The sequence below is a fragment of the Pristiophorus japonicus genome, unplaced genomic scaffold (assembly GCF_044704955.1).
Source record: "Pristiophorus japonicus isolate sPriJap1 unplaced genomic scaffold, sPriJap1.hap1 HAP1_SCAFFOLD_226, whole genome shotgun sequence".
In the NCBI taxonomy this organism is placed as follows: Eukaryota; Metazoa; Chordata; class Chondrichthyes; family Pristiophoridae; genus Pristiophorus; species Pristiophorus japonicus.
Genome location: NW_027251973.1, coordinates 818,774 through 838,803, shown reverse-complemented (window position 1 = coordinate 838,803; position 20,030 = coordinate 818,774).

The following is a 20,030-nucleotide window of genomic DNA, read 5'->3' as shown; positions in this document are numbered from 1 at the left end:
GCTCCACGAAGGCCTCCCAATCGTCCCCTTCTGAGAATTTCTCCAGGATACCAACAGTTCTTTGCATTTTCGTGTGGTTGTTCATTATCTCGTCGCCAGTTGTTATACTCATAATAAAGTAATGCAACTGAGTACTGCAGACAATGAGTAAGTGTAACCTTAGCTCCTTTATTCAAACTTCAGAGTGCTGGCACATGATGGGAGGCCTGCTTATATACAGTGCTTCCAAGGGATTCTAGGATCCCTTGAGACACCAACAGATAGGGCCTCTGGTGGCGGTGTGATACAGGTTGCCCAGGGTTACATACATAACAGATACTGTCCTTTATTTCTTTAGTTAGCCACGGATTGCTATCTTTTCACTTACACCCTTTCCTCCTCACTGGGATATATTTTTCTTGAGAGTTGTGAAATATCTCCTTAAATATACACCACTGGTCATCAACCGTCCTACACTTTAATCTATTTTCCCAGTTCACTTTAGCCAACTCTGCCCTCATACCTTCATAGTCTCCTTTATTTAAGCTTAGTACGCTGATTAGAGATCCAACTTTCTCACCCTCCATCTGAGTTTGAAATTCAATCATGCTATGATCACTCATTCCATTGGGATCCTTTATTAGGAGATTGTTTATTAATCCTGTTTCATTACACAGGACCAGATCTAAGATAGCCTGCCCCCCGGTTGGTTCCATTACATACTGCTCAAGGAACTCGTCCCTTATGCACTGTATGAACTCCTCCTCAAGGCTACCCTGACCAATTTGATTTGTCCAATCAATATGGAGGTTAAAATCACCCATGATTATTGCTGTTCCCTTTTTACAAGCCCCCACTATTTCCTGGTTTATGCTCCGACCAACAGAGTTGCTACTGTTAGGGGGCCTATAGACTACACCCACCAGTGACTTTTTCCCCTTATTGTTCCTTATCTCCACCCAAACTGTTTCAAAATCTTGATCACTTGAGCCAATATCATTTCTCGCTATTGCAGTGATTCCATCCTTTATCAATAGAGCTACCCCATCTCCTTTTCCTTTCTGTCTGTCCTTCTGGATTGTCAAATACCCCTGAATATTTAATTCACAGTCTTGGTCACCTTGCAACCACGTCTCTGTGATGGCTATCAGATCATACCCATTTATCTCAATTTGTGCCATCAAATCATCTATTTGTTACAAATGCTACGTGCATTTAGACAAAGTGCCTTTAAATTTGTTTTTTTACCCTTTTATCCTGCTTGTTTCCTCGCTCCTTCAAACTCACTTTCTTTATTTTTGCGTTCTAATTCCAGCTTTACTCCCCTCCCTACTGAATTTATTTTCAGGGTCACATCCCACTGCCAAGTGAGTTGAAACTCTCCCTAACAGCACGAGCAAACCCCCCCCCCCACCGCGAGGATATTGGTCCCAGCTCTGTTGAGGTGCAACCTGTCTGGCTTGTGCAAGTCCCACCTCCCCAGAAGCGGTCGGTCCCAATGCCTCAGGAAACTAAAGCCTTCCCGCCTGCACCATCTCTCCAGCCACGTATTCATCTGCTCTATCCTCCTATTTCTGTACTCACTAGCTCGTGGCACTGGGAGTAATCCGGAGATTACTATCTTTGAGGTCCTGCTTTTTACTCTCTCTCCTAGCTCCCTAAACTCTGCCTGCAGGACCTCACCCCTCTTCCTACCTATGTCATTGGTACCGATGTGGACCACGACCTCTGGCTGTTCACCCTCTCCCCACAGAATGCCTTGCAGCCGCTCAGTGACATCCTTGACACTGGCACCAGGGAGGCAATATACCATCCTAGAGTCATGTCTGCGGCCACAGACTATGGAGTCCCCTACCACTATAGCTCTTCCATTCTTTTTCCTCCCCCCTGCACTCCATTTCTGACAACTCCGTGCAACCACTATTTACTTACCCTCAATTTTTACTTTATGTCTTTTTTCTTCCACGGTGTCTCATTAGTGTTTAGTTGTTCTGTTTTTTGGCAGAATATATTTTTTCTGGTTTCTGTTGATTACCATTTTAAATGTTTCCTACTGTTGTTCTACATCATTGTTTGCAATATTGTTGTCCATTTTATTTTCCCAAGTTCTATTCTCAGCCCCTCAAAATCAGTTTTTCTTCAATCTATTTACCACTTCTTTGTCATGCTTATGTTCTTCTCAATTATTATCTTGGAATTATAGAATAGAGTAGAACCATAGAATGGTTACAGCAGAGAAGGAGGCCATTCGGCCCGTCGAGCCCATGCCGGCTCTCTGCAATCACACGTCAGCTAGTCGCACACCCTGACCCTTTCCCTGTAGCCCTGCAATTGATTTTCCTTCAGGTACTTATCCAATTATCTTTTGAAAGCCATGGTTGAGTCTGCCTCCACCACCCTTTCAGGTAGTGCATTCCAAATCATAATCACTCACTACTTTAAAAAAAACTTTTCCTCATGTCGCTTTTGGTTCTTTTGGCAATTACCTTAAATCTGTGTCCTTTGGTTCTCGACCCTTCTGCAAATGGGAACTGTTTCTCTCTGTCTAGATCCCTCATGATTTTGAACACTTCTATCAAATCTCCTCTTAAACTTTTCTGCTCTAATGACAACAACCCCAGATTCTTCAGTCTATCCACGTAACTGAAGTCCCTCATCCCTGGAACCATTCTTGTAAATCTTTTCGGCACCCTCTCTAAGGCCTTCACATCCTGTCTAAAGTGAAGTGTCCAGAATTGGACACAATACTCCAGTTGAGGCTGAATCAGTGTTTTATACAAGTTCATCATAATTCCTTGCTTTTATACTCCATGCCTCTATTTATGAAGCCCAGGATCCCAAAAGCCTTTTTAATTGCTTTAACCTGCCCTGCAATTATTAATGATTTGTTTATCTGCTCTATCCTTCTTATTTGTATACTCATTAGATCGTGGCACCGAGAGTAATCCGGTGATTATGACCTTTGAGGTCCTGCTTATTAATCTCTTGCCTAAATCCCTAAAATCTGCTTGCAGGACCTCATCCCTCTTTCTACCTATGTCATTGACACCGATATAGACTACGATCTCTATGTTATGTCTGTAATACAGTTATGAATGACTCCACGAGGCAATGTGTTGTACTCAAACTGTAGTGACCTTGGTCCTTTATTTGTAACTCCAGAGTGAGGCACAAGCATGGTGGGCAGCCATTTATACTGGGCCCTGCACACTTATGCAGGTAACCCTCAGGTCTCCAACCACAGTGCCCTCTGGTGGACAGCCTCTGCCATAGGGGCAGGAAACCCCAGTCTCCACCAGTTGCACCCGTTAGTGGTGCCAGCATAGTATATACATAGTGTCAACCTTATTGATAGTACATCAGGTAACGTCTCCATCTTATGCAACTATACAGTAACTACACAGAGAGTATATCTATAGTCTACATATATAACATCACTCTCCCCCAAGTCCTTTGTGCCAATTACCTTTGCACTATGTGCTCTGGCTTAGCTCTCCCCAAGCTTAAGTGCCAATAGCCCTTGCACCTTGGCTGTGCTTTGGTTTGGCTCTCTCCCTGTTAACCCCCAAGTCCTTTTGCCACAACGTTGGGTAATGGTTACCAGTTTGGATGGTTCAATGATGCAATGGAGGTTCCAGTGGGTTTTGGGTGTGATTCATGTGTATGTCCATGGCTACATACATCGATTACCCACACCCCCCATCCCGCCCACAGCAAGATCATGCAGCAGGCCCGTTACAGTAACATACAGGATCAGACACAGTACAAGTACAAAGAAAGGAAGTTACAGTTTGTATCATGACACCTTGGTTCAGTGACTTACATTTGTTACATTTTGCGGTCGTGCGCCAGGATTGGGTAGATTGCATTCATGGTTCAGTCATGGTAAATTCTAAGGTAGCAGTACAGGCATGCGAGGACGCAGGTTCCAGAGCAATAGGACGGGGTCCTATTCGTCTGATGGCAGCTCTGCGCCCCGTGCTAGCAGGGTGGGCTTGGTTCGCTCACCTAGCCAGGACTCAGGGCTTTTGCTATTGCCTAGTGGTGGGCAGAGCCACAGATGTGTGTGGCCTCCCTGTCCTCCTTTGAGCACGGCAGAATCTTCTGCCTGCTCTCTAACGGTGTTGGGAACCTGGCTGTTCTAGGTCCCGTTTGGGGAACGCGTTGGTTCTGACCTTCCGCTCCCGGTAGCAACTGGGTCTGGGGGCTGCGCCATCGCCACCCAGGTGGTGGGCAACGGCGGCCGACTGTGTGTATTGGCGGCGTTTTTGTTTCCATGTCCGTGGTGAGGAGTGCCATCGGGTGCCTGTAGCGTGGGATAGACCTGGGGCACGGTATCAGGATCAGTGCCTTCACCCTCCTGAGGTCGTTGGCCTATAACTTGTGGGGACACCTGGGGCAGGGCATCAGGATCAGCGCCTTTAACGTGCTGAATTCGCTCGCTTGCTACTTTTGGGGACACTCTATTCCCGAAATCTCGCAACTACATTTTGTTCTTTACATTAGGACTGGTACTGACATCTCGCAACAACATTTTGTTCACAAACTTAATCGGTTGTTACATTGATTGCTGTGCATACAATGTCTATTTAAGCTCAATTGGTTGCAGGTCTCCTTTAAGAGAACCGTGCTGGCTTTACCCCAATCAAATCCTTTGTTAGACACCACGTGTTGGTCCCTCTGCATTGCGTCTCGTGTTATGGCCATGGCCATCTTTTTTTTCAGCCACACTGCACCTCCCTGCAGCAGCAATGCCATCTTGCCTCTGTCCTCGAGGTTGACTGCCTTGATCCTTCTCTCCCGCGATTCGACCACAAAAGCTGGAAGAGAGTGCCTGTGAATTCAATCTTCCTCCCCAGGAGTCCTGCCACTAGAGCCGAGAAGGTACTTTTAGGTCATTCCAGTCGGATCATTGCCACGCAGTTGTGATGGACGCTCTGTGTCTCAGGTGCTGCGCTGGTCTGTTCTCTGGTGCCTGGCCCAAGCGAAGGTGAGGTTCTGCTCTGCCTCTGAACACAGGGGACATAGATTGCTGGAGTGAAGAGGTCTTCCCATTTCCACTGGATCTTCCCCATCTACCTTCTTCTGAGCAGCGTTGGACCATCACCTGCAACAATCCACAGAGGTAACTTGTGCACCATGCCATTATGGATTACACTGACATCCTCAGTACCAAGGACTGAGATCAGCTCCTTGGTGTAGGTGCACAACTTTTCCTGTACTGGAATCAGCTCGGGTCGTTTTTCATTCCATAGTCTCTCAAAGGCATCCTGGCTCATCACTGACTGGCTCGCTCCCGTATCCACTTCCATGAAGACTGGAACGCCGTTTATCTCGGCTTCCATCTTCACTGGTGGACAATCGGTGGTGCAGGTATACACTCCATACACTTCGTCTTGGGGCTGAGCTGCCTCTCTGGCCAAATCATCATACTCCCCGCTGGATTCAAAATCATCTACCGACTCCTCTGCTAGGCGGTGAGTCATATTTATTTTACACATTCGCTGGAGGTGGCCCTTCATGTTACAGGCTTTGCTTACGTACTCAGCAAACTGACACTGGTGAGCCCTATGGTTTCCTCTGCAACGCCAGCATGGTGCTACTCGATTAGCACCCCTCAGCGGACTCTGAGTTCTGGAACCCTGAGGTCTGTCCTCTCTGCCCTGGGCAGAACCATGTTCTATAGTCTTGCCTGTGAAAGGCACTTTTCTGAGTACCGTACTTGCTGGGTTTGAGTCCACAGGATGAATAATTTGCTTGGTGCTGCAGGTCAAGGTCATGAACTGATGCTGATAGCCTTCTGCAGGTTGACTGTGGAGTCGGCAGATAATAATTTGTGAAGGAGGCCCTCGTGGTCAATTTCCATAACGAAGATGTCTCGCAATGCTTCGTTGAGGTGCGTGCTGAAATCACACAGTGCCACAAGTCTCCTGAGGTCGGCAGCATATTTTACAATCTCCTGGCCCTCAGGTCTGCGCTGAGTGTAGAATCTGTGCCTGGCCGTGAGGATGTTCTGTCTGTTTTGGTTTTAGTTCGTCACAAATTAGTTCAGTCAGCTCATCGTATGTCTTATCCTTGGCCGTCGTGGGTGCCAGCAAGTCCCTGACGAGGCAGTAGACCTCGGGCCCACGACTGGTCAGCAGTATAGCCTTGCGCTTCTCCGCCAATGTATCCGTCTCCACTGCCAGGTCGTTTTCCACAAAATATTGCTCAAGCCTTTCTGTGAAGGCATCGTAATCATCACCCGCTGCGAAGTCTTTTAGTGTGCCAAAGGTAGCCATAATCGCGATAAAGTCCGTATTCTCATCGCCAGTTGTTATGTTTGTAATGCACTTATGAATGACTCCATGAGGCAATGTGTTGTACTCAAACTGTAGTGACCTTGGTCCTTTATTTGTAACCCCAGAGTGAGGCACAAGCATGGTGGGCAGTCTTTTATACTGGGCCCTGCACACCTATGCAGGTGACCCTCAGGTCTCCCACCGCAGTGACCTCTGGTGGACAGCCTCTGCCACAGGGGCAGGAAACCGCGGTTGCCACCAGTTGCACCCTCTAGTGGTGCCAGCATAGACAGTACATCAGGTAACAAGTCTCCATCTTATGCAGTGACTACACAGAGAGTATATCTATAGTCTGCATATATAACACTCTGGCTTTTCACTTTCCCCCTCAGAGTGTTCTGCAGCTGCTCAGTGACATCCTTGATCTTGGCATCAGGAAGGCAACATATCATCTTTGAATCACACCTGCAGCTGCAGAAACTTCTGTCTGTTCCCCGAACAATTGAATCCCCTGTCACTATTGCTTTCCCCAAACTTCCTCCACCCCTCCCCTGTACAACTAAGCCACCCATGGTGCTGCGGACTTGGCTCTGGCTGTACTCCCCAGAGGAACCATCGCCCTCACCAGTATTTTGAACTGATCACTGATTAGAGAGTGAGATGCACTCAGGAGATTTCTGCACAACCTGCCTGTTCCTCCTTGTATGTTTCGCAGTCACCCATTAACTCTCTGCCTGTAAACTCTTAAGCTGCAGGGTGACTGTGGTGTCCTTAGACCTTACTATAGAATCACACGAGGCATGTACTGCAGACAAAGTCACTACGTTACCTGAACCTTTATTCCCAGGACCAAGAAGAGCTGACCCTGCATGGGACCTCCCTTTATATACCTGGATGACCAGGTGAGGAGTGTCTCCCACAAGTTCACCCCCTGTGGTCAAGGTGTGCATTACTCAGGTGTATACAGTGTACAGTGTTGTTACATAAGGGTTACAGTTATGTGAAGGTTATAAACATGACATCACCTCCCCCCAATGTGTTTGGGTCAAAGATTGAGTCTTTCAGGCGGTCGACGCGCTCTCGTGGAGTGCCGCAGTTGGGGCTCTGGTGGTTGGGCCTTGGCATGCGTCTCTGTAGCCTGAGGCGATTCCGGCCTGTCCGGGCTGGCCGCAGGGACTGTGCATGCTGGTGAATGTCCTTGTTGCTTGTTCTCTGGCAGTGGTGTGGGTGACATCTCATGATCTTCCTCAGGTTCCTCAGTGTCCATGCTGAACCTTCTCTTTACTTGGTCCAGATGTTTGCGGCATATCTGCCCATTGTTAAGTCTGACCACTATGACCCTATTCCTCCTTTGCCAATTACAGTACCCTCAAGCCACTTGGGTCCCAAAGCATGATTGAGAACGAATACAGGGTCATCGATTTCTATGCATCTCCCCACTGAGTTGTGATCATGGCACTCGATTTGGGACTGGCGCTTGCCCTCAACAATGTCTGACAGGGCTGGATGAATGAGGGACAGCCGTGTTTTAAGCGTGAGTAGTTCTGCGGGCAGGACTCCCGCGAGCGAATGCGGCCGGGACCTATAGGCCAGCAGGAGGCGCGATAGGCGGTACTGAAGGGAGGGGTCCTTGAATCCGGAGCATGCCCTGTTTTATGATTTGAACCGCACGTTCCACCTGGCCATTGGATGCCGGCTTGAACGGTGCTGTCCTGACGTGTTTGATACCATTACCTGACATAAACTCCTGGAATTCATAGCTAGTGAAACACGAGCCGTTGTCGCTAACCAGGATGTCCGGCAAGCTGTGGGTCGCAAAGACCGCACGCAGACTCTCCACGGTGGTGGATGTTGTGCACAAATTCAAAATGATGCATTCGATTCATTTCGAGTATGCATCGACAACAATCAGGAACATTTTTCCCATGATCGGGCCCGTGTAGTCGACGTGAATACGTGACCATGGTCTGGTGGTGCGGGGCCACGGGCTGAGTGGGGCCTCCCTGGGGGCATTTCCCAGCTGAGCACACGTCGTGCACCTGCGAACCCAGTGTTCCAGGTCTGAGACCATTTCCGGCCACCATACATGTCACCGGGCAATGGCCCACATTAGCATGATGCCTGGGTGCTTGCTGTGGAGTTCCCTGATGAATGCTTCCCTTCCTTTCTGGGGCATGACGACCATAGTGGGCAGTTGGCTTGGATGGAGAGCTCGTCGATCCATCTGTGAAACGGCCTGACCTCCTCGGGGCATGCTCCGTGTGCGGGCGCCCTATCCCCGGTCAGAACACATCTCTTTATCAGTGATAGGAGGGGATCTCTGTTGGTCCAGATTTTGATCTGGTGGGCTGTGATGGGGGAGCCTGCAGTGTCGAAAGCCTCAACGGCCATGACCACCTCCACACTTTGCTCCGACACTCCCTCGGTGGTCGCCAGTGGGAGCCTGCTGAGCGTGTTAGCGCAATTTTCGATGCCTGGCCGGTGCCGTATGGTGCAGCCAGTGTGAGGGCCCACCGCTGTATGCGAGCTGACGCATTGGCATTGACAGCCTTACTGTCGGACAACAGGGATGTTAACGGTTTGTGGTCCGTTTCTAACTCGAACCTTCTGCCAAAAAGGTACTGGTGCATCTTTTTCACCCCATAGACATATGCGAGTGCTTCCTTTTCAACCATCCCATATCCCCGTTCTGCCTGGGAGAGCGATCTGGAGGCATAAGCCACAGGTTGGAGTTGGCCCTCATCATTACTCTGCTGCAACACGCACCCAACCCCATAGGATGATGCATCACACGTTAAAACCAGTTTCTTACAGGGGTTGTATAAGGTCAACAGCTTGTTCGGACAAAGCAGATTCTGCGCCCGATTAAAAGCCCGTTCCTGACAGTCCCCCCAAAACCATTCACAACCCTTACGCAGGAGCATGTGCAGCGGCTCCAACAATGTGCTTAAGTTCAGCAGAAAGTTCCCGAAGTAGTTCAATAGTCCCAGAAATGAACGCAACTCCGATGTGTTGCCGGGCCTGGGCTCACGACGGATCGCCTCTGTTTTGGATTCGGTCGGCCGGATCCCGTCTGCGGCAACCCCCCTGCCCAAAAACTCGACCTCTGGGGCCAAAAACACACACTTGGACTTCTTTAGTCGCAAGCCTACCCGGTCCAGTTGGCGTAGCACCTCCTCCAGGTTTTGGATGTGTTCCTCGGTGTCTCGACCCATGATTGGGATGTCATCTTGGAATACGATTGTTCCAGGGATGGATTTAAGCAAGCTTTCCATGTTCCTCTGGAAGATAGCGGCTGCTGAACGAATGCCAAACAGACACCTGTTGTAAACGTATAGCCCCTTGTGCGTAGTGATGGTGGTCAGAAGCTTGGATTCTTCAGCCAGTTCCTGAGTCATGTAGGCTGAAGTGAGGTCCAACTTGGTGAAACAGCTTGCCACCTGCCAGCGTGGCAAAAAGATCCTCCGCTCTCGGAAGTGGGTATTGGTCCTGTAGTGACACTCGGTTGATGGTGGCCTTGTAGTCGCCACAAATCCTGACCGAGCCATCCGCTTTAAGGACAGGAACGATGGGGCTTGCCCAGTCACTGAATTCAACAGGCGAAATTATGCCCTCTCTTAGCAGCCTGTCCAACTCCCTCTCAATTCTCTCACGCATCACATACGGCACGGCTCTGGCTTTGTGGTGCACTGGTCTGGCGTCCGGGGTGATGGGTATCACTACTTTGGTGCCCTTAAATGTCCTGACACTTGGTTGAAAAAGTGGCTCGAATTTCTGTGAGCATGAACTTAGCTCCACAGATGAAATGGCGTGCACATTCCCCCCATTTCCAGTTCATCTCGGCTAACCAGCTCCTCCCAAAGAGCGCGGGACCATTCCCCTGGACAATCCAGAGTGGCAGCTGGTTCTCCGATCCATTGTGTGTGACCTCGAAGTTTGCACTGCCTAGTACTGGGATGATCTCTCTGGTGTACGTCCGTAACTGCATGTCAATGCATTCCAGTTTGGGCCTGTTAGCTTTGAGTGGCCATAGTTTCTCAAATTGTTGGGCACTCATAAGTGACTGGCTGGCTCCTGTGTCCAGCTCCATGTGTACCGGGATGCCATTTAATAGAACTTTCATCATCATAGGTGGCGTTTTGGTATACGAGCTGTGGACGTCTGCCACATGAACCCGCTGGACTGCAGCATCCATAGCTTTGCCCCAAGCATCACCCTGCCTTGCAGACCCCTCGTCTGGTTCCTCTGCCTCGTAAACTAGCCTCACTACGGGCTTTCTCCACATTCTGGCCAGATGTCCACTGAAGTTACCGTTTCTACAGATAAATTGCTGAAACCTACAGGTTCTCGCAGCATGCCTACCACCGCACCTCCAGCATGAGCTGGGATTGTTGTGAACAAAGGAACTGTTAACAGTCATTGCTCTCTGATTGTCTCTTTGATTACTCCTGAGCACTCTGTTGCTGAGTGTCAATGGTCCCATCCCGGGGCGCATTGTCCCTTGTGATGGCGTGAATTGCCAATCCCCCTGCCATTGTCTCTGTTGCTGGCCCACCCTGGAGTCTGTTGCTACCTGACCGGTGTCGAATTGCCCTTGCCTGCCTGCAAGGTTCTGAATCTCGTTTACAATGTTAACTCCCTGGTCCATCGCTACGTTGGAACCAGGGCTGCGTGCGTAAATTATCTTGGTCTCCTCTTCCCCTGCCATGAAGGTCTGAGCTGTCAACGTTGCCCTTTCCAAAGTCAAGTCCTTGGTCTCAATAAGCTTCCTGAAAATCCCGGCATGACCAATGCCCTCAATCAAGAAATCCCTTAACATCTCCCCCCTGCAGGCGTCTGTGAACTTACAGAGGCTGGCCAAATGCCGAAAGTCCGCAACAATGTCCGATATGCTTTGTCCCCCCCGACGCCGGTGTGTGTAGAACCAGTGCCAGGCTATGTGTATACTGCTCGCTGGTTTGAAGTGCTCACCGATCAGAGTGCTGAGCTCTTCAAAAGACTTGTCCACCGGCTTCTCGGATGCGAGCAGGTCTTTCATCAGCTCGTACGTCTTGGATCCACAGCTAGTCAGTAGATGCACCCTCCGCTTGCCAGCCGCTTCCTCTCCCAGCCAGTCCTTCGTGACAAAGCTCTGATGGAGCCTCTCAACAAAATCGTCCCAGTCCTCACCAACACAGTACCGTTCCTCTGTGCTACCGGTGGCCATCCTCGTTGGTCGTTGATTTCTGTTTCTCGTCGCCAAATGTGGTATCCTTACACCTTACTATAGAATCACACGAGGCATGTACTGCAGACAAGGTCACTACGTGACTTGAACCTTTATTCCCAGGACCAAGAAGTGCTGACCCTGCGTGGGACCTCCCTTTATATATCTGGATGACCAGGTGAGGCGTGTCTCCCACAAGTTCACCCCCGTGGTCAAGGTGTGCATTACTCAGGTGTATACAGTGTACAGTGTTGTTGCATAAGCGTTACAGTTATATGAAGGTTACAACCATGAGAGTGACCACCTACTGAAATGTGCTATCCACGTAGCTCTCAGCCTCACGGATGCACCGCAGTGACACCAGCTGCAACTCAAGCTCCGAAATCTGGAGATCAAGCTCCTCCAGCTGACAACACCTCCTGCACATGTGGTTGTCCAGAACACAGGAAGCACCCTGGAGTTCCCACAAGGCACAAGATGTGCATTGCATGGGACCGAGGTGCACTGCCATGCGTCTACTTAATAGACTATTAACTAACTTCACCAAAATAAACTAAAGACTTAAAAAAACAATCACCAGCTACTCACCAATCAGCTCCTTCACTTGTGCTGACATCACTTTAACTTTATTTGCCTCGCTCCCTGACGCTCGCGCTCCCTCTGGGCTCTCGTACTTTCAGGTCTACCTTTAGCTTTGGCCACTCCTCTCGCTCTCCCGCAAGTCCGCTCTCGGGCCTACCATTATCTCCAGTCACTCCTCTCGCTCTCCCGCAGGTCCGCTCTCAGACCTACCATTATCTCCAGTCACTCCTCTCACTCTCCCGCAGGTCCACTCTCAGGCCTATCACTATCTCCAGTCACTCCTCTCACTCTCCCGCAGGTCCACTCTCGGGCCTATCACTATCTCCAGTCACTCCTCTCACTCTCCCGCAGGTCCACTCTCGGGCCTATCACTATCTCCAGTCACTCCTCTCACTCTCCCGCAGGTCCGCTCTCGGGCCTACCATTATCTCCAGTCACTCCTCTCACTCTCCCGCAGGTCCGCTCTCGGGCCTATCACTATCTCCAGTCACTCCTCTCACTCTCCCGCAGGTCTGCTCTCGGGCCTATCACTATCTCCAGTCACTCCTCTCACTCTCCCGCAGGTCCGCTCTCGGGCCTATCACTATCTCCAGTCACTCCTCTCACTCTCCCGCAGGTCCGCTCTCGGGCCTACCATTATCTCCAGTCACTCCTCTCACTCTCCCGCAGGCCCACTCTCGGGCCTACCATTATCTCCAGTGACTCCTTTCGCTCTCCCGCAGGTCCTATCTCGGGCCTACCATTATCTCCAGTCACTCCTCTCACTCTCAGCATATATTTTGGTCATTATGGCCTAGATATTACCCTACTTTTACTTCTCTCATCTGCTTTGGTCCATTCCCCATTAACAAAGATAATAGGGCATTAGTGACTAAGATAACATCAGGAGAAAATAGAAAAAAGTCAAAGCTAATGGCACTATATCGGAATGTGCAAAGCATTCACAACAAAATAGATTAATTAAAAACACAGTTAGAAATAAACTAGTTTGAACGAATAGCCATTATGGAGGCATGGTTGTAGAGTGCCCAAGACAGGGAACTAAATAGTCCAAAATACTTGACTTTTAGAAGAGATATGTAAAATGAAAAAGGAGGGGATAGCCCTGATAATAAACAATGGGATAAAGAAAGTAGAGAGAATGGATCTTGGCTCAGAAAATAAAAATGTAGAATCACTTTGGGTGGAGCTAAGAAACAACAAGGGTCAGAAAACTATGGTGGGAGTAAGTCATAGGCCCCCTAACAATATCGTACAGTTGGGCACAGTATACATCAGGAAATTAGAGTTGCATATAAAGAAAGACTTGCACTTATATAGCGCCTTTCATGACCACCGGATGTCTCAAAGCACTCTACAGCCAATTAAGTACTTTTTGGAGTGTAGTCACTGTTGTAATGTGGGACATACAGGGTAATACAAAAATCATGGGGGACTTTAATATTCATATAGACTGGGAAATGTAAATTTGCAGTAATAGTGCAGATACAAGTTCAAGGAATGCATTCAAGATAGATTTCAGGATCAGTTTGTCGAGGAACCAACTCGGGAACTGGCTACTTTAGAGCTTCTATTGCGCAAAGAGACTGGGATAATTATTAACTTTGTAGTCAAGGAGAGTCTGGGGAAGAATGATCATTATATATGATAACATTTTATATTGAATCTGAGAGTGATTTAGTTAAATACAAAACTAGGATCTTAAATCTGAACAAACTTAGGTAGATTTGGAAACTAGATTAAAATATATTACAGTAGATAAGCAAAGGTAAACACTTAAAGAAATAATTCATAATTTGTAACAAATATACCTTCCCTTAAGGAATAAAGGGCCCGAAATTGGCCTCTTGTGCGCCTCCCGTTAGGGCCTCTGGGTGGCGCTAACGGGGCACAAATCTGTTTTCACCCGGTCGATTGCCCCCAGCGGTTTTTGCAGAGGCGCTATCGGGTAGCGCCCCGCTCGGGTGCACCCGGTGATGGTGACATCATCGCTGTGTGCACTGCCTCGTTACCGCCCCCCAACATAAATTTGGCCTCTCCTCCTCAGTTATCATTTGCCGCTGACAATGATAGCTTCAGCTGTTGAGTTGCAGGTGGGTGTCGGCTGGAGAAGTGCTATTTAAAGGTGCCATCTTGTCAAACAGTTTTCTGTCACTCGTTATTTTTTCCAGCTTGCTGACAGATAGGCAGAGTGCCTGTTGCAAGGATTTGACCTCAAGGACTGTACTGGCTCTTTAGCATTGCTTTGCTGAATTCAGGGTAGATTTGACTTGCCAACATTTTTCTCATTTTATGGGGGCTAATTTGACACTTGACCTCTTGCTCCGCCGTCAATGTTGGAAGTTACTTAGGCAGAGACAAAGGCAGAGAGAAAGGCAGAAAGAAAGAAAGACAGTAAGAGAAGGAGAAAGGCAAAGAGAGAGAAAGGGAGAAAGACAGGTACAAGGACAGCGAGATTTGGCCAGAGGGAGAAGGCGCAAATGTCCTGGCAACAGATCTTACCCTCCCCGGGTATTCTGGCACCAGTTATCATACATCAATTTCACTGAGGAGCAGTGTGTTTGAAGACTGCGCTTCAGCAAGAAAGTGGTCACAGAGTTCTGCCATCTCCTTCCACCAGACCTTGAGCCTCATACCAGGGTGAGAACGGCTCTCTCAGTGACAGTTAAGGTCACGATTGCCTCAATTTCTATGCCAATGGATCCTTCTAGGGTGCAACAGGAGACATCTCCCAGTTTGCCGTCCACTGCTCCATCCATGAGGTTACACGATGCTCTATACAGAAGGAGAAGGGAATACAGTTCCTTCCCCATGAGCAGAGAGAAGCAGCACGAGCGTGTATGTGACTTTGCCAGGATAGCGGGCTTCCCCATGGTGCAGGGCACCATTGACTGCACCCACGTCGCTTTGCGGGCATCGCATCATAATCTTGAGATTTTCCGTAACCACAAAGGCTACCACTCACTGAATGTGCAATTGATAATGCGACCAGACACGCAGAATCCTCACCATCAATGCCCGCTATCCTGGCAACAGCCATGATGCCTTCATCCAGCGCCAGACACCGCGGTTTGCCAGCTCTCTTCCAGCCACTACATGAAGCTTGCGGATTGTTGCTCGGAGACAAGGGCTATCCATTCTTCACCTGGCTCATGACTCCCCTCCGCAACCCCTCATACAATGAGAGCCATGCCACCATCAGGAACATCATTTAGCAGACCATCAGAGTGCTGAAGCAATGGTTCCGCCACCTTGACCGCTCAGAGTACCTCCAGTACTTACCAGAGCGGGTGTCTTTATTCGTCATCATCTGCTGCATGCTGTACAACTTGGCCACCATGAGGGCACAGTCATTACCACCAAGCATAGCTGCACTACCTCAGGAGGAGGAGCAGGACCAGCAGGAGGATCAGGAGGAGCAGGAACAGCAATACCCACGATGGAGGAGGCAGCGATTCCAGCGTGATTTCTGCAAGGGAGCTCCGTGTCTGTCTCATCAGAGCTCGTTTCCACTCATTTCCTTCCCACCTCCCAGTTCCTCTGAATATCCCCATCACCACATCAATTTACCCGTCCATAATAAAGTCCCAAAACTGAAATGAGAGACAACAGCAAACATTAAACATTCAATCAAAATTTATATAACAACAATAAAATGTATAATTGCGTATTTATGAATCACCCTTGTGCATTTCCTTATATCCCTTTTTTCCTTTATCTATTCTACCACTCATTTGCAGTGTGTGGCTGCAACACAGCTAGTGGAAGGCTGCTGTGTGTCATGGCGAGAGACTACAGATGACCTTGCAGGACAACCTCGATTGGCTCTGGTTCAGGAAAGTTCAGCTGTAGACTGCACCACCTCTGGGCTGACTGGGTAACATGGTTGAATTTCAAATTCAGTTGGTGAGAAAGTTTGGTCTCAAAACTCTGTCCTGATCTTAAATAACGGCGATTACAAAGGTATGAAGGGACAGTTAGCTAAAGGGGACTGGGAAAATAGATTAAAGTGTACAACGGTTAATTAGCAGTGGCAGACATTTAAGGAGATATTTTATAACTCTCAATAAAATATATTCCAGAGAGAAGGAAAGACTTTAAGAGAAGGGATAACCATCCGTGGCTAAATAAGGAAGTAAAGGATGATATCAAATTGTAAACAATGGCATACAATGTTGCCAAGATTAGTGGGATGCCAGAGGATTGGCAAATGTTTAAAACCAGCAAAGGACAACTAAAAAGATAATGAGAGAGAGGATGAGAGAGAAGATGGATTATGAGAGTATACTAGCAAGAAATATAAAAACATATTAAGAGCTTCTACAGGTATATAAAAAGGAAGAGATTAGCTAAAGTAAACACTTGGTCCCTTAGAGGATGAGACTGGGGAATTAATAATGGGGAACAGGGAAATGGCAGAGACTGAACAAATATTTTGTATCGGTCGTCACAGTACAAGACACTAAAAGCATCCCAATAATACATAATCAAGGGGCTATAGGCAGGTGGAAACATAAAACAATCACTATCACTAAAGAAAAAGTACTTGGTAAAATAATGGGACTAAAGATGGACAAGCCCCCTGCACCTGATGGCCTGCATCTTAGGGTATTAAAAGAAGTGGCTGCAGAGATAGTGGATGCATTGGTTGCAATCTAACAAAATTCCCTGGATTCTGCAGAGGTCCCAGCGGATTAGAAAACCTCAAATGTAATGCCCCTGTTTAAAAAAGAAGTGAGACAAAAAGCAGGAAACTATAGACTAGTTAGCCTAACATCTGTCTTTGGCAAAATGCTAGAGTCCATTATTAAGCAAACAATAGCAGGACATTTGGAAAAACATAATAGATTTGGAAATGCACAGTCAAGCAGAGTAAGCATGGTGTTATGAAAGGGAAATCATGTTTGACAAGTTTGCTGGAGTTCTTTGAGGATGTAATGAGCAGGGTGGATAAGGGGAAACCAGTGGATGTCATGTATTTGGATTTCCAGTAGGCATTCAAAAAGGTGCCACATAAAAGGTTACTGCACAAGGTAAAAGCTCACTGGGTTGGGGGTAATATATGAGCATGGATTGAGGATTGGCTAACTAACAGAAAACAGAGAGTCGGAATAAATGGGTCATTTTCTGGCTGGCAAACAGTAACTAGTGGAGTGCCACAGGGATCAGTGGTGGGTCTTCAACTATTTACAATCTATATTTATGGCTTGGATGAAGGGACCAAGTGTAATGTAGCCAAGTTTGCTGATGATACAAAGATGGGTGGGAAAGCAAGTTGAGAGGAGGACACAAAGAATCTACAAAGGGATATAGACAGGCTAAGTGAGTCAGCAAACATTTGGCAGATGGACTATAATGTGGGAAAGTGTGAGGTTATCCACTTTTGCAGGAAAAATAAAGAAAATTATTATTTAAATGAGAGATTACAAAATGCTGCAGTACAGATGAACCTGGGGGTCCTTGTGCATGAAACACAAAATGTTAGTATACAGGTACAACAAGTAATCAGGAATGCAAATGGAATGTTGGCCTTTATTGCAAGGGGGATAGAGTATAAAAGCAGGGAAGTCCTGCTACAACTGTACAGAGTATTGGTGTGACCACACCTAGAGTACTGTGTACAGTTTTGGTCTCCTTATTTAGAAACAGAAATTTACAGCGCAGAAGGAGGACATTTCGGCCAACATGTCCGCGCAGCCGACAAAGAGACACAAGGTCCTCGATCATCAGTCCTTAAGGTTACATTTAAACCAATGAATAATGGCGGATAGATAAAGAGCATCCGGCCCAACCAGTCTGCCCCACACAACTGCGATACCCCATTTTACACTCCACCCCACCCGGAGCCATGCGATCTCCTGGGAGAGACAAAAAAGCGGTAAAAACCCAGACCAATTGTAGAAAAAATCTGGAAAATTCCTCTCTGACCCATCCTGGCGATCGAAAATAGTCCAGGAGATCACTCTGGCCATATTAGATTCCATGATGTACTTACCATCGTGTCTGCACCAGCCAACAAGAGGTTATCCAATCTAATCCCACTTACTAGCTCTCGGTCCGTAACCCTGCAGGTTACTTCAAGTGCACATCCAAGCACCTTTTAAATGTGGTGGGAGTTTATGCCTCCACTACCCTTCAAGGGAGCGAGTTCCAGACCCCCACAACCCTCTGCATGAAGAAGCTTCCCCTCAAATCCCCTCTAAACCTTCCACCAATCAGCTTAAACCTATGGCCCCTGGTAATTGACCCCTCCACCAAGGAAATAGGCCTTTGCTATCCATTATATCCAGGCTCCTCAACATTTTTTACACCTCAATGAAGTCTCCCCTCAGCCTCCTCTGTTCCAAGGAGAACAAACCCAGCCTACCTAATCTGTCCTCATAACTAAGATTCTCCATTCCAGGCAGCATCCTTGTAAATCTGTGCACCCTTTCCAGTGCAATCACTTCCTTCCTATAATACGGTGACCAGAACTGCACGCAGTATTCCAGCTGTGGCCGAACCAGTATATTATCCAATTTAAGCATAACTTTCCTGCTCTTGTATTCTATGCTTCGGCCAATAAAGGCAAGCATTCCATATGCCTTCTTAACCACCTTATTCACCTGGCCTGCTACTTTCAGGGGTCTGTGCACAAACACTCCCAAGGTCCCTTTGTTAATCTACATTTCTAAATGGCCTACCATTAAATGTGTATACCGTTTCCTTATTAGCCCTCCCCAAGTGCATTAGCTTACACTTCTCCGAATTAAATTCCATTTGCCACTATTCTGCCCACCTGATCAGTAGATTGATATCCTTCTGCAGTCCATGACTTTCCTCTTCATTAACCACACAGCTAATTTTAGTGTCATCTGCAAACTTTTTAATCATACACCCTATATTCAAATCTAGATGCACCAATAACTTTTCGGGGCTAAGTTCACGTTAGAAACCAACCACAAGCCCCTCACGTCCCTCCTATCCGAGAGCAAGGCAATAAATGCCAACGCCTCGGCGCGAATTCAACAGTGGGCACTCATGTTGGTGTCCTACGACTATACCATAAGTCACAGACCAGGCATAGGCAACTGTGCCAACGCACTCAGCAGGCTACCCCTGGCGACCACAGAAGGGTCTGACGAACAGGACTGTGAGATAGTCATGGCAATCAATGCATTTGAGTCCACAGGTTCGCCCATGACGGCTCGCCAAATCAGAGCCTGGACGGCCAGCGACCACACGTTATCCTTAGTAAAAAGATGTGTCCTAACTGGTGACTGGGCAGAGGCTCGTGATGCCTGCCCCGAGGAATTAAAACCCTTTCACAGGCACATGCATGAGCTATCACTACAAGCAGACTGCCTGATGTAGGACAGCCGAGTAGTCATGCCTCTGCGAGGCAGAGAGGCATTTGTCCGGGAACTCCATCGCGAGCACCCGGGGATCGTTCTCATGAAGGCCATAGCCAGATCCCACATCTGGTGGCCTGGCATTGACGCGGACTTAGAGCTCTGCGTCCGAAGGTGCACCATTTGTGACCAACTCAGCAATGCCCCCAGGGAGGGTCCACTGAGCCCCTGGCCCTGGCCTACCAAACCGTGGTCGCGGGTGCATGTAGATTATGCGGGCCTATTCATGGGCAAAATGTTCCTCGTAGTTGTAGATGCATTTTCAAAGTGGATCGAATGCACCATTTTAAACTCGAGCACAACCTCCACCACTGTGGAGAGCCTCGCAACCATGTTTGCAATGCACGGAATCCCTGACATATTGGTCAGTGACAATGGTCCGTGCTTCACCAGTGCAGAATTCCAAGACTTTATAATTGACCACGGCATAAATCACATCAAGACGGCACTGTTCAAGCTGGCCTCCAACGGCCAGGTGGAGAGAGCAGTGCAAATCATTAAACAAGGCATGCTTAAAATCCAAGGTCCCAAGCCGCAGGGTCGCCTGTCGCGACTGCTGCTGGCATACATGATGGAAGATTCAGTACAAAC